The following is a 13126-nucleotide window of genomic DNA, read 5'->3' on the forward strand; positions in this document are numbered from 1 at the left end:
GAGCCCCTGAGCGAAGACAGCTGTTTTGTAAGTACAAAGGCATTCTTTTGGAAAATTTGGGTATCTGCCCATAAGACACAGCGAAAGCTACACAGGTTTGGGTTTAGGACAGGGACTGGCGTTAGAGTCCCCATTTGGTTTGAGAAAAAGAGGTTAGAGTCCCCAACTTGGCTAACTGTTTTGATTTGGTCTCTGAATTTTGGCTGCAGGTGGCAGATGCTAGAGATTCGGGAAAATCATTTGACGCAGCTTGGGTAATTTAACAGAAAAAGGAAGGGAATGCTAGATTGATTGCTGTGCTAGAAGAAACTTATGATCCTTGAAGAGGACCTGGAGGTAGATTTAGAGGGGGTTATCAAGGAAGAGGATATGGTAAAGGACTGCTGAGGCCCCCGATAGGAGAAACTCAGTGTGTCTATTGTAGGAAGGAGGGACGCTGGAGATGAGTGTCCATTACTACATGGGCCCAAGGGATGAAATATTCCTATAGCAGCCGTAGAGGCTAGAGAGTGAAGGGGACCAGAGGAAACTTCCCCAGCAGAACCTCTGGTTTAAATTAAGCTGGAGGAAGATGAAACTGATACAGATTGTTTAGCTGATACAGGGGCCACTTAGTTGGTTTTAAATACAAACAAACATGAATTAGGATAATGATACTGTAAGAATTATTGGTGTGACAGGAAAGTTGGAAACAAAGCCCTTCTTCAAACCCTTAAAATTTTTAATTGGAAAACAATGGGTAACATCGGTTTTTGTATCTGTCAGGTGCATCAAAATCATTAATAGGTCAAGACTTATTGGAAACATTAGAGGCTGAAATAAAGTTTTAAAATGGTGAGGTAGAGGTATTAATGCCTGAATCTAAATTTGTCTAAGCTTCAATATTGTTATTACAGGAGACTGAACAAGGGGAAGGAGAAATCCCAGTTGAATTTGAGGACACAGTGATTCCCATTGCTTTGGCAGGAGAAATACCAGGAAGATCAAAGAGGGCTGAACCCATAAGGATAGATCTTAAGCCAGGATCAGCACCAGTAAGATTGCAGCAATATCACTTAAAATTAGAAGCTAAACTTGGGTTAGTACCTATTATATGGACATTTTTAGAATATGGTGCATTGAGAGAGTGTGAATTTAAGTATAATGCTCCAATTTTACCTGTTAAGAAAGTTGATGGGAAATCTTACAGGTTAGTCCAGGATCTGAGAGGAGTGAATCAAGTTGTTCAAGATATTCACCCTGGGGCAACAAATCCATATACGTTATTAACTGCTCTCACTGAAGAACAGGCATGGTTTATAGTTTTAGATTTAAAATATGCCTTTCTCTGCATCCCGCTTGATTCTGAGCACCAGGAGTTGCTTGCCTTCAAATGGGAGAACCCCAAGGTGGGAAGGAAAACTCAGTGTACTTGGCAGTATTACCACAAGGATTTAAAAATAGTCCGACAATCTTTGGAGATCAGCTAGCAAAAAAAAATATTAGAATTATGGAGACAACAAAAAGGGAATAAGACTACAATATGTTGATGATATACTGCTAGTTGGCAACTCTCGGGAAGAATGTCTGGAACTGACAATGAAATTTCCTTGGACTCAGTGGGTATCCAATGTGGAAGGAGAAGGCTAAAATTGCACAAGAATTGTACAATATTTAGGGTTTTGAAATCTTAAAGGGACAGTGAAATACTGAAAGGAAGGAAGCTATATGCCAACTCCCAGAGACTCAAAATGTTTATGAATTAAGAGCTTTCCTGGGAATGGTGGGATGGTGCCACATGTGGATTCCTGATTACAGACTGATGGTGAAACCTTCACATGAATTCTTGAAATTACCAAGGGGCTCCCTTCAGTGGGCCAATGAAAGGCAGAGTCAGCTTAAAAGAGCCTTGATGAAAGCCCCAGTTTTAGGGCTGTCTAGTTTAGAAAAGCCTTTTGAACTATTCACCCATGAAAGGCAGGCTGTAGCCCTCGGTGTCCTGCCCCAGCACTTGGGGGAATATAAGCAAGCAGCAGCATGCTTTTCCAAGAAATTGGATCCAGTAACTCAGCAATAGCCTGGATGCTTGAGAGCAGTGGCTGCTACAGTATTGTTAATACAAGAGGCCTGGAAGCTCACCATGGGGCAGAACATAAGTGTTTATAATCCAGACATAACTGCAGTAGTGGATCAGAAGGGTGGACACATCTGGACTGATTCAAAGTATTCCTTCAAAGTAATCCATGTACATGGAGCCATTTGGAAAGATAAAGGACTGTCTGCACAAGGAACAGAAATAAAGCATAAGGTGTTCCTAAGCTGTTAATTGGTGTTCCCCTTCCTTCTGGAATTAACTGGACAAGCCCATGCCTCTGGCAAAACACAACTTTACTAGAAGATTTGATCTCCAATAGAATTGGGTGTCACTACATTAAAAAAAATGCATTAGACAGAACATTCCCTCCATGTATACAGAGTGAAGGCAATACTTCAGTAGGAACATACCCAAACCGTAATGAAAGTATCAGTTTAAATTTCGCTCAAGGATTTCAAAAAAAGTGTTATATTGGCCTTCCAGCTCCAAATGGATTATGATTAATGCTATTGCTGATCACCCTATGTAAGAAATATAGACTTGTACCTCAAAGTGAGGGCAAGAGAACCCAGGCCTAGAGGATGTGTCAGAAGATGAGGTGAGGAACTCATGCTGTACATACGGCTTTGGAAGCATAACCAGCTAAGCTCAGTACACATGCCTAAACTGAAACAAGATAAGAATGAGATGGCCTGAGCATGCAGAAGAATTGGGTTCGACTTGCAAACACTATGAGGAAGATTATTGATGACCACCAGTAGAAACAAATGTGCATGTGTGAGGGACATTTGCATGTTTTAGTGACTTTTGGGAAATAATATGAATACATTGATCATTCCTTGGAAATCTAATGAATATGTATATTTTGTTTGCATATAACCTTTGTAGTTGAGCAATTCAGCCTGCACATGAGGTACAGTAATCCCTTGTGTGCCTGGCACCACAAGAGAAGAATACCTGGTTTCTAAAACCCTAAATTGAGTGTTTGAGAGTTTCTTTGACCAGCTTGTACATTATCATTGTCAACCTACTGGTAGTTAAGTTTATATTTGCTATAGGAAAAAGAATTGTTTCCTTACAGTACTGATATATGGGCATGGTCTCATATGAAGTTCTTACTCTGAACAGCAGTACTATGTACATTTTCAAGTCTACAAGTTTTTAAAAAGTTTCAGACTACTTCTATAAGCAAGTTTCAGCATAGATACATCTTTGAAGTAACATATGAATATATAAAGCTAATAAGTCATTATTAACATGAATTTCTGAATGTATAGTAGCTTAACAATGTGAAAGCAACATATTACAGAAGCCTGAAGCATAATATAAAAAAAGCAAAATAGAGGAAGAATACCACCTAAGCATAACACTACTTAATATGATAAACGCAATTTTTATACTTGAAGTTATCTTATAACTTGTTTGGTTCCTAATCAGGGAAGATTATTTACTTACCTATTTTGTTAGCTACATTAAGTCTTAATAAAAACTCTTAATATTTTGCTATTTCAAATACTACCTTTAGTTACCTTTTTTGGTACAGACTACCATCAATACTGTGCACAAAAACAAAGCCCTGATAAGATATGCTGCCAACTATACCTTACAGAGCATAGAGGTGAGGGAGAGCTATAAATAGGAACCCAGTCCTACCATCTCAGCTGTTCTGCAGGTGCCAAGTCAGGCAGGGAAAGTGATAAAAGCTGCGGCTGGGTGAGGTGCCCTTTAGCATCAGGAGATTGAGAGAGTGTTGTAGAGCTGATGTGGTGGCTGCGTAAACTTGTTTTGTTCTGATTAGTCCAATCCACTAGCAAGGCCTCTGTTAGGCTATGGTAGTAGCAGCTTTTTTAGGCTCGTTTCGGACAATCTGGAAGCTTTGTTCTTGTTTTGGTAGCTTCTGTACATATAAGTTGTTTTTTAATTATTTTGTCTACTATTCTAGCGTTGTATTTGATATTCCAATTTTTCTTTTTGTTGAAGTTAGCGCTTAGAAGGCTTTGCAGAGATTGCTTGTTTGAATGAACCTCACCTTTCTATTTTTAGATGGAATAGGATATTTAATTCCCTTGAGCATAGAAGCCTGTTGTACAGTCTTGGCTGTGGAAAGCTCGATTGCCCCATTTCAGCTGTGATACATGAAAGAAGCTAGCAACAAACAATGGTAAAGTTGATGAGCAAGGGCAAGGATGGCAATGGAAATACTTACACCATGCTTCTAACAGGCTAAGCTCTCTTAACGAAGAGAATGGGCATCTGGCCTTGACCTGACGTGAGTTTGAGTAGTAACAGGCAAAACTGAACTTTGTTATGTGCTTGTTAATGTTTTTATCTCTGAAAGCACCCTCCTTGTCCAAAAGTAGTTTCCTATGCCCTGCTGGGGTACACGAGCTTCCTGCTGGCTTCTAGGCCAATGACAAAAACCCCCTCTTGTTGGCAGTAATTTTTAGTGCGTCACTTTGTGGGCCTCAGGAGTAAACAGAGGATGGCATGGGGCAACAGGGGTCTCAAACCAGAGACAGCCTGACTCCTGCAGAGAGGGACTTTCCTTTCGTAGTGGGTGTGCTCATAACTAATTGTGGCAGAGAGTTCGGCACTGCTTTCTGAAAAGTGAAGACTTACTTTCTGAAAAGCAAAGACTTTGTTCTTTCTTATTTGGCCAAGTGACATGTGTCTTTACTCTCTTGTCCTAAAACCATTGTTCTGAGGGAAAAAAAAAATCTCAAACTAGATTACAGTAAACCAGTGTGGCAATAATTAAGGTAGCGTAATGGGTATTTTTTGTGCTTAGCTATAGCCAGACCATAAGGGCAAATGTTGCCAACGCTCTTTCTCTTCTGGGTAACATGCTGAGCTTGTTTTCCTTTATGGTTCGCAGGCCTTGGATTGGACCCAAATGACTGTAAAGTGAGGCTGTTCCTGTGTATGTCTTTCCTGTTGTCTCCAAACCCCAGTAAAATTCACCTCTTCACATGTTGGTTCGATTTGGGCCAATATTGCAGTGTATGTTGCGGTAGTTGATGGGGTCTTAGTGTGACAGCACATGTGGTTAGGCTGTCATCTGACTGAATCTGGGATATCCAAGCCAATTTACTGGTTCAGCTAGTACATCTGAACTTGGTTAAGGTTTGTTATATATTCCAGCACATGCAGAGACAGGGAAGAATAAAAAATACTGTGTTTCATGTGATACAGTGTAAAAGCTGAACAGGTAGAGAACAGGGACACTGGTAACGTTCCTGCTGAGGGACTGGGTTCCTGCATATTGAGTGAAATATTTCATGATGGAAACTAATGGCAGGGAACAAACACAGTCTTGTCACACTTAATGGCACTCCTACTGGGCTTTGTGGTGGCACAAAGGCTGTGATGTTTGTATCTTTCTGTACTAACTCTCTAGAATCATCTTTCTTCCCCAGCTGCCCCCAGGGAAAATTGCTTTGTTCAGGAAACATGGATGGTTACTGAGCACTCTTTCTGAATCTTTTGTCCAGAGCTTAACATTTTCTTCCACCGTTGGAGTGGACAAGCAGTCTTCAAGTAACCTCGGAGGAGTTTATCACTTGTGGGTGCAGTGCCCTCAACTTTCCTCTGGTGTGTTCACCAGCTTAACACATCCAATACAGCTACATTATCTCAAGTCTTTATATTCTTTAGCTAGATTGTTATGTGTGTGTTAAATGGTAGTTTGAAAAACAGATCTGAGTTCTCAATATTTTTTTAAGGAATCCATTTATGTGCTCGTATCAAACCTAACAGCAGAAGAATGTGCTAGAGACCTGCTCAAAAAAGCAAACAACACCAACAAAAAAAGTGTCTTAAATATGCTTTGAAGAAAGTGCAGGAAAAAATGTTGGGTTTAAATGAACGCAACTAGCGTACATACGGGCTTATGAGATTTTCTTATCTGTAGTCAAAGATGATTTGTCTTTGAGTTGAACTTTTGAGAAACTGTTATTAAAAATTGACAAGTGTTTCTCGCTTTATCAATGTGGATTGATGTGAGGGATGGGGAAGAGAAGATGTGGCTGTACTGCAGTTGTATGTGGAGATGTCTAAGCCATGGAACTAGTTCAGGTAGCAGAAGCCACCTGGCTGCAGAAACATGGAGTTCAGATGATGCTGGTTTATCCTGCCAAAAAAAAAAAAGGATCCATTTATTGTGTAGTTCTCAAACCTGTTATTTCTAGCTTACTTTCAGTAGCACCCGGACTATCCTAGTTAACTTGCACATCTTAAAAGGAAGACAGTGAATTACATTTTAATATCAAATGTAGCATTTCATTCAAATAGGCAAAAACAAAACAAAACAAAAAACTAAACAAACACAGCCCTGTTAACCAGGAGTATTTTAATGACAAAATAGTCTCATTTATTTTGCTCTTTAGCCTCTGAACAGCAACTGACTAGAAAAGAAGCGTTAGTGTTATACAAATGTGTTAAGCATACATTGTGTTGCAGTGAAACCAAGGAGCTTATCGTGGGATTCTCTCGAGCCATTAGGCAAATCCAGGTTACCAGAATCAGGAAAAGGGAAGCAATCAGTTTGAACTCCAGCTTTATAAATTTTTCCTTTTATTGAGGTCTTTGACAGTAGGGCACAAGATATAAGGATATGTTTGGCCTGTTGTTGTATTACAGGAAAATATTAAGAAAAGAATTTTGAAGTAGGTGATTTCCATTGCATGTAACTCTCACACAAGAGAGAAAATAAAACGAGGGTTAAGTTTCAGCAGTACTTGCAAATGCTTTATCGTGGAGTGAGAGCATGCACTTGCATGGAGCAGAAGAATGCCTAATAGTGATACAAATGAAATACTGTTGCACACTGTGTGCATTGTGGACATCTTAGGACCACAGGTCTGCTTTGCTGCTTGGCCCAATTGTTTTAAGAGGCTTTAAATGAAATTTTTTCTTCAACGTCTGTTAGTTAACAGCTCCCCAGATCGGCACCAAAAGCCAGAACAAATGGAGGATAATGACATTCTCTCTTTGTATTAACATCTTCTGGATCTGTGTATGTGTAGTCAGTTCAGGAGCCAGAGTATTGGTCTGTACACTGAAGAATCCAAAGCCACCTTCAGGATGCAGGAGTATATGGGCTGTCTGCTGGATCCTTCCTACTTTACTTTCATGGATAATGCTCTTGTTACAATCCCTTTCAGAAATGGAACAACATCTGTACCAAAACCTTTGTGTTCTTTGTTCTGCTCACAGGAGGCTGTTCTATAGCCTCATTGCTCTGCTGGCTAGAAATTCCCTCCTAAATTCCAGTCTACATTTACTTGCAGATGGTTTGTATCCACTTGGGTTTTGTACCAGCTTTATCTGTTTGTATCCAGAAGACTCCTGATCACCTTCTTTGCTTACCTGACAATTGTAAAGAGTCCCTCACATTCTTTCTGAGCTTTCCTAGCTGCTGTTTCCCTGGTCTTACACACAGTCTTCTGCTTGGCACCTGGGAAGATAATTCTTTAGAAGGGACCTGATGCAACATTTCTACTGTTTGGACAGTCTAGTGTCCTACCAGGAGGTGTTCACCTAGCTCTCCTTCCGAATGCCCTTAAGTATCACCTGCCTGTCATAGGGTTGTTAGTTTTCTCCGTTTTGAACAGTCATAAACAGTACCTGACAGTCATAAACAGCACATGACTGCCTGTAGAATTCACTTGCTCTGTGATAACAGTCTGCTGCATTTGTGTTTTGGGGTTTTCTGTTTTTCAGTTGTCCCTCCCTGCTCTTAGTGCCCATGCCCTGCAGCATGTGTTGGGGGCACGATGGAAGCACAGTGTGCAGATGATGGTCCTAGAATCCCAGCTGTTAATTTGTGGCCTGTAGAGATGAACAGTGTGAATGAGCTGTTTAATTGATCCAAGTTAATTTCTATGGGACGTATAACAACCTGACTATAAAAGCATTTCAGCTGCAGCTCATTTTCTTCAAGGTAAACTCATACTTGGATTTATGGAGCAGAGAGAAGAGAATATTTTGAATGGTGGATTTAGTGCTGGAGGTGCCCGAGAGGGAAACTATGGCCCTCCTTAGTCACGGTGTTACCTAGATCAGAGGTAAAAACTAGAATGAAGAAGAGAAGATGAATGGGAATGTAATTGCATGACGTCTTGCAGGATTCTGGGTATAGATTGATTGGAAAAAAAATAGGTTATTTCTTGTGGTGACTTACTAATGTTCATGTCTGTGGGCTGGTTTACCTATAGCAATAATTCTCCTTTGAGAGGAGGGCCATTGGCATACAGAGTAAGAAAGAATAGCTGTTTTCCCAAATCCTGGCATTCAATGAGTGCCAAGCTCAGGAAGTAGTTTTGTACACATGGGAGTGGATTCTGGTTACTTGTTCTAAGTGTAGGAAATGCCTTCAAAAGTGCATGTAAACTGTTTATTTCAGGGGAGGACAATTAAATCCTGTCTTAGAAGACAGATACAAGCCTATAGCATTGGCTTGAGTTTATTTAGTATAATTACTAGGTAATTCTGCAACCTGAATAAGAGATGAAATTATTAGAATACTGTAAATTTTGTTCTGGATTCCTTTCCCATTGCTTCAAGCATCTAAGCAAGTATATTTGCTCTCATTTTTGTTAATGGAGGCAGAATGGAGCTTCTTTGACTTTACTTTTAGATATACCTCAGTCTTTGAGTCTGTAGAGTATAGAGCAACTGCTCTCTTAACTTATTTTTAGGTAGGCATGAACCTGAACCGTTCAATCTGTTTTGATGGTAGAGTAACTTCTTTTCTGTAGTTTATGCAGTTGGTCTAACATGGATTTTGTCACTTAGAAGAAGCAAAAATAAACTGAACTCTTAACCACTTCAGGTAATGTTGCTTTCAGGTCCAGTATTGTTTCAGAGGTGATAAATAGTGATCCCTTCGCTTCCTGCTGATCCAACACGTATTATGAAAGCAATCTTTTCTGATTATAAAGAACCAGACTCTATCAATTGCAGTCATATGTGATTATAAAGGATGAGTAAATGCCTATTGATCAGGGAAAGAAAGAAAAAAAGAAATAATGTGCACCAAGGGTTGGGGAGTGGGGAGCTGTCCTTGTTTTATTTGAGAAAAATGTTTTTTTTTTTGTTGTTGTTTTTTTTTTTACTTCAGACTTGGATATTAAAGGCTCTGCTGAGAGTGTGGGAGTGTGAAATGGACCTGGGCAGTAAAATGAATATTTACGTGTGGATCATATAGTTATTCTTCCTTCCACATGCATGGAGGGTGGCGAGGCTCCGAGCCACTGCCATGGAATCCAGTAGTAGAGCTCTAGAAATAATCAGGTTTGGCGTGGTGTCAGCTCCATATACAACTGCAGGCAATCAAGCTCTAGAAGTTAAGCATAGCCCCACTTTGATCTTAATTCAAGGTGTGAGGAGGCGCTGCCACTCACCAAACTGTTTCCTCTGTTCCTTTGTGTGTTTTCATGTTCAATGCGCTGAATCACACCTTGCCAGTGCAAGTGATCTCTGGACTCAAGTTAGATTACTGAATGTGAATTTTGGCCTATTTAGAGGAAATTGAGCATATGAGTCACATCGGAGAGTTCCTGAAATGAGAAGTGGAGATAAGATTTTCCGTCTCCTGGGGTTTTGCTCCAGACAGAGTGGAGACTGTCTTAGGAAGCCTGAGAAATTCCAGCTTCTTTTGTAGCAGTTGTATTACCTGCCTTATTCACACTTAATGAGACAGAGGCTGAGGGATGAGTATGTCTTTGGAAATTATCTTTTCCCATCAAGACCTCAGGGAAAACTTGTGCATTATATCTTTTGTCTCTGAATTTTTAAAGAATTAGTGTTTCAAGCTCCTTTCTAAACAGGAAACACCTTCAGTACTGGCCCCAGAACTCCTTTTGCCTTCAAGGCTGGCTACAGCTCTTATTCTTCCTCTTCTACAGAATGTTGCTGTGGGTAAAATTGGAGTTTTTTCTGTGACTTCAAAATTTCAGGTTTTACAGCTCTTTACCACAGGAGAAATATCTGCTTTACAAATTATTTTGACATAAATACTTATCAGATTTTTTCATATTTGAATGACAAATATGCCTACTTTAGAGAGATGGAACTGGGTTACTCACAGAGGTATTTAATTGTTTTTGTCTGACATAAAAGCTTCACTAATTCTTTTAAAAAGAGATAGTGACTTAGAAATGTGTAAATGCAGGTGTAATCTTTTAATATAGGTGAAGAGCTGTTCTTTAAACAAAACATGGGAAACATCTGTCTCTTTCTATATGTATATACACACATGTATGCACTCAGGTTATCTAACAACTTACCATATCCCGTATTTGTCTTATTTTTGTTATTCTAGCAAGTTCAATTAAGGATTTTAATAATTTAAAATTTCTCGTTGCCTTCCATTTCCATAAGCTATTGATAAGGATACAAAATTTTCTCAAACCAAGACTTAAATCTCCAAAGGAAAGCTAGTCTCTACAAAGAACTGTTCTAGCACTGCGTGGCCTTAGCATTTAGAAAAATTTCCTTTAAAACTTTATCACCGCAAATCAATCCAACCACTACTTGTTATATACCAAGTGGACATAAAGAAACGTTCATTGCATTCCTCCTAAGCACTCTAAAACACCTTCTAGGTAGTAGATCATGTAGACGTTTCATCTATCGTTCTTTTTTTGTTTTTTTGGCTGGAGGTGTTATAATGGTTAACTCTCTTCAGTTTTTACAGGTAGGCCATATTTTCTGAACATGCATTCCTGAAACTGCAATGCATTCAGATTAGATCACTTGCAATATGCTCGCAATTCAAGCGAGCAAGCATGTGCATGTATTGTCAGGGAAGCAAGCAAAATAAGGATGTCTGTAAGAAATAAAATCAGTAAGTTAATTAAAAAACTTTTTTGTTTGAATATAGTGCAGGGTATCAGGAGTGTATGAGATGGTCATCAATTCTCTTCTAAAAAAGAATAAATAAAACTTTGCTCATGTCATCAATGTATCAGCTGTCTTGCTCAGGATTTGATTGTATATTAAGTGCCCGTACCTTCTTAAAACTGCAGTTTGTAAGGTCAGGTGCAATACAACAGTTAAGATTTGGCAATGGCAGATTGGATGGAGTAATTGCAATATTTGTCTTAAAACATTCTTGTTGTTACATACCAGAACAGCATTTCCTGTTTTTAAAAATGACAACAAATTGTTAAGTTTGTTTTATGTTGTTTGTGAGCTGTTGTAAGAGCTAGTTCTTTTTCTACAATGTTCCTGTCTAGCCAGTGATTTCCGAGTTTGCTGCTATTTTTTGTTTTTTGTTTTTTTGAAAATAGTGTTTTGTTTTTTTTCTATTGAGTTTCCTCATTTTATTCAGATCATGTTTCTAATTTATCAAATCATCCTGAATCTACATTGGTCCTTTGGAACCCTTGCAATTCCTCAGATCTTGGTGTCTGCAAAATTTGAGTATTTCAGAAGATATTTTGCAATCCAGTGCATGTTAGGTCAAGTTAAGTTCAGCATAAGCCCTTGCACAGCTCGTTTGTACAGCCCTGAGACTGACAGTGATCTTTGAAAAACTGCCCTTCAAGTAGTGGTTAAATGCCTTGCATGCTCATTTTATGATAATTTCAGCTAGCCCTATTTCACTTGCTTGTAGGAACGTCTCCTGGGACAGTATTAAGTGTTTTGATTACAGCAATATATAGCACACTGCTTGTTTTTGTTTTGTAGCCTTGAACTACAAACAAAACTAGATAGTTGTTGAGAAAATTGATATGATTCTTTTATTACTGGCAGATCTTAGTATACTTATTTTTCAGTTGTTTTCTTTAATATTTCTCCAGTGAAGTTCTAGTATCTTTCTGGGGGGTTGTGTGGAGAACCTGGCTTGTAATTAACTTCTAGGTGTAGAGAGGCAATATTTGCTTTTCACCAGCCATCTGACACCTTTCCACATGCGCTAAGGTAATTACTGAGGGTTTGGAGAAAACTTCGTTGGATCCTTGAACACTAATTTGATTGCACACAACAAATGTAGAGTCTTCACTCCAGTCTTGCCATACTCTGATCTGTTCTCTTTTCCCAGTGCACAACACTATTGTAGTGAGTATCTGTTAACCTTTCTCTGTACAGAAAGAAATGACATTTGACGTGTCCTCTGTCAGTGGCTCTCTCTTTAAATAGCAGACCTGAACGGCTTTAGTTACTCTTATTCCTAATATGTGTATATAGCCTTTCCTTGCATTTTTGTCCCATAGTGGGTTATCAGCTAAGCTTTCCTAGTAGAAAATCAGTTGTCATTAGATAATCCTTGATAGATGCTTCTATCTGTAACAGAAAAGAGATGATCTGGAGTATTCCCCTTCACTTTGAAGAAGCTAGGCTTTCACTTGTGGAAATGAAGGTCTGGTATGTATAAGAACAAGAAGTGTTGAGCATTTTTTAGGACAGGCTGGGAGCGAGCAGACAACTACAACCAGCCCCAGTGCAGTACAAGAAATGAAGTTCTTTGTTGTGTTCTCAGATTGATTGCCAAAGAAAGAAAAAATGCAAGTGTGAAATAATGATGAAAAGAAAATAAATCTGGAACATGGAAACCAGTTAAAAGGCAGGCTGGATGGCATTTCTAGCTTGAATACCTGCAGTTTAAACTAGACAACTGTGTCAGAGTTACATTTTTCCTGAAATATCTGTGTAACTTAGGATTCAGTATGATCTTTAGCTCACAGGAATCCCAGTCTTCCCGAACAACAATGGAGTTGAATTTTTTAAGTACCTTTAACTTTAATGAGACTTAAACCTCTGAGTTGTGTGTCTTTAAATACTTCTTATGCTTTTTATTTCTGAAAAATTTGTTTGTATTTGTCTTCCATTACATTAAAAGAAGATTAAAAATATAATCAGTGGATGGCAGAATTCCCTGGGAAAAACCAAAAAGAGCCCCAAGTCAGTGATGCACAGTGAAATGCTGCCAACAAAAAGAGGCAGTCTTTTTTTAGGTTGGAGTTTTTACAGACGTATTGCTTTTAGGCTTGCGTGGTTTTTTTTTTTTTTTTTGTCTTTATCTGCTGCAGACATGCAGTCCCAGAC

The 13126-nt window shown here is 39.0% G+C and overlaps 1 long non-coding RNA gene across 1 annotated transcript; it reads left to right on the forward strand.

The window, feature by feature from the left end:
* Nucleotides 1-3275: 3275 nt before the first annotated feature.
* LOC136791368 (uncharacterized) lies at nt 3276-5646 on the forward strand. The gene is made up of 3 exons (XR_010833218.1): nt 3276-3906; nt 4118-4343; nt 4950-5646. It is a non-coding gene; the product is annotated as an uncharacterized lncRNA (long non-coding RNA).
* Nucleotides 5647-13126: the final 7480 nt, after the last annotated feature.

The sequence above is a fragment of the Anser cygnoides genome, chromosome 8 (genome assembly GCF_040182565.1).
Source record: "Anser cygnoides isolate HZ-2024a breed goose chromosome 8, Taihu_goose_T2T_genome, whole genome shotgun sequence".
Classification (NCBI taxonomy): domain Eukaryota; kingdom Metazoa; phylum Chordata; class Aves; order Anseriformes; family Anatidae; genus Anser; species Anser cygnoides.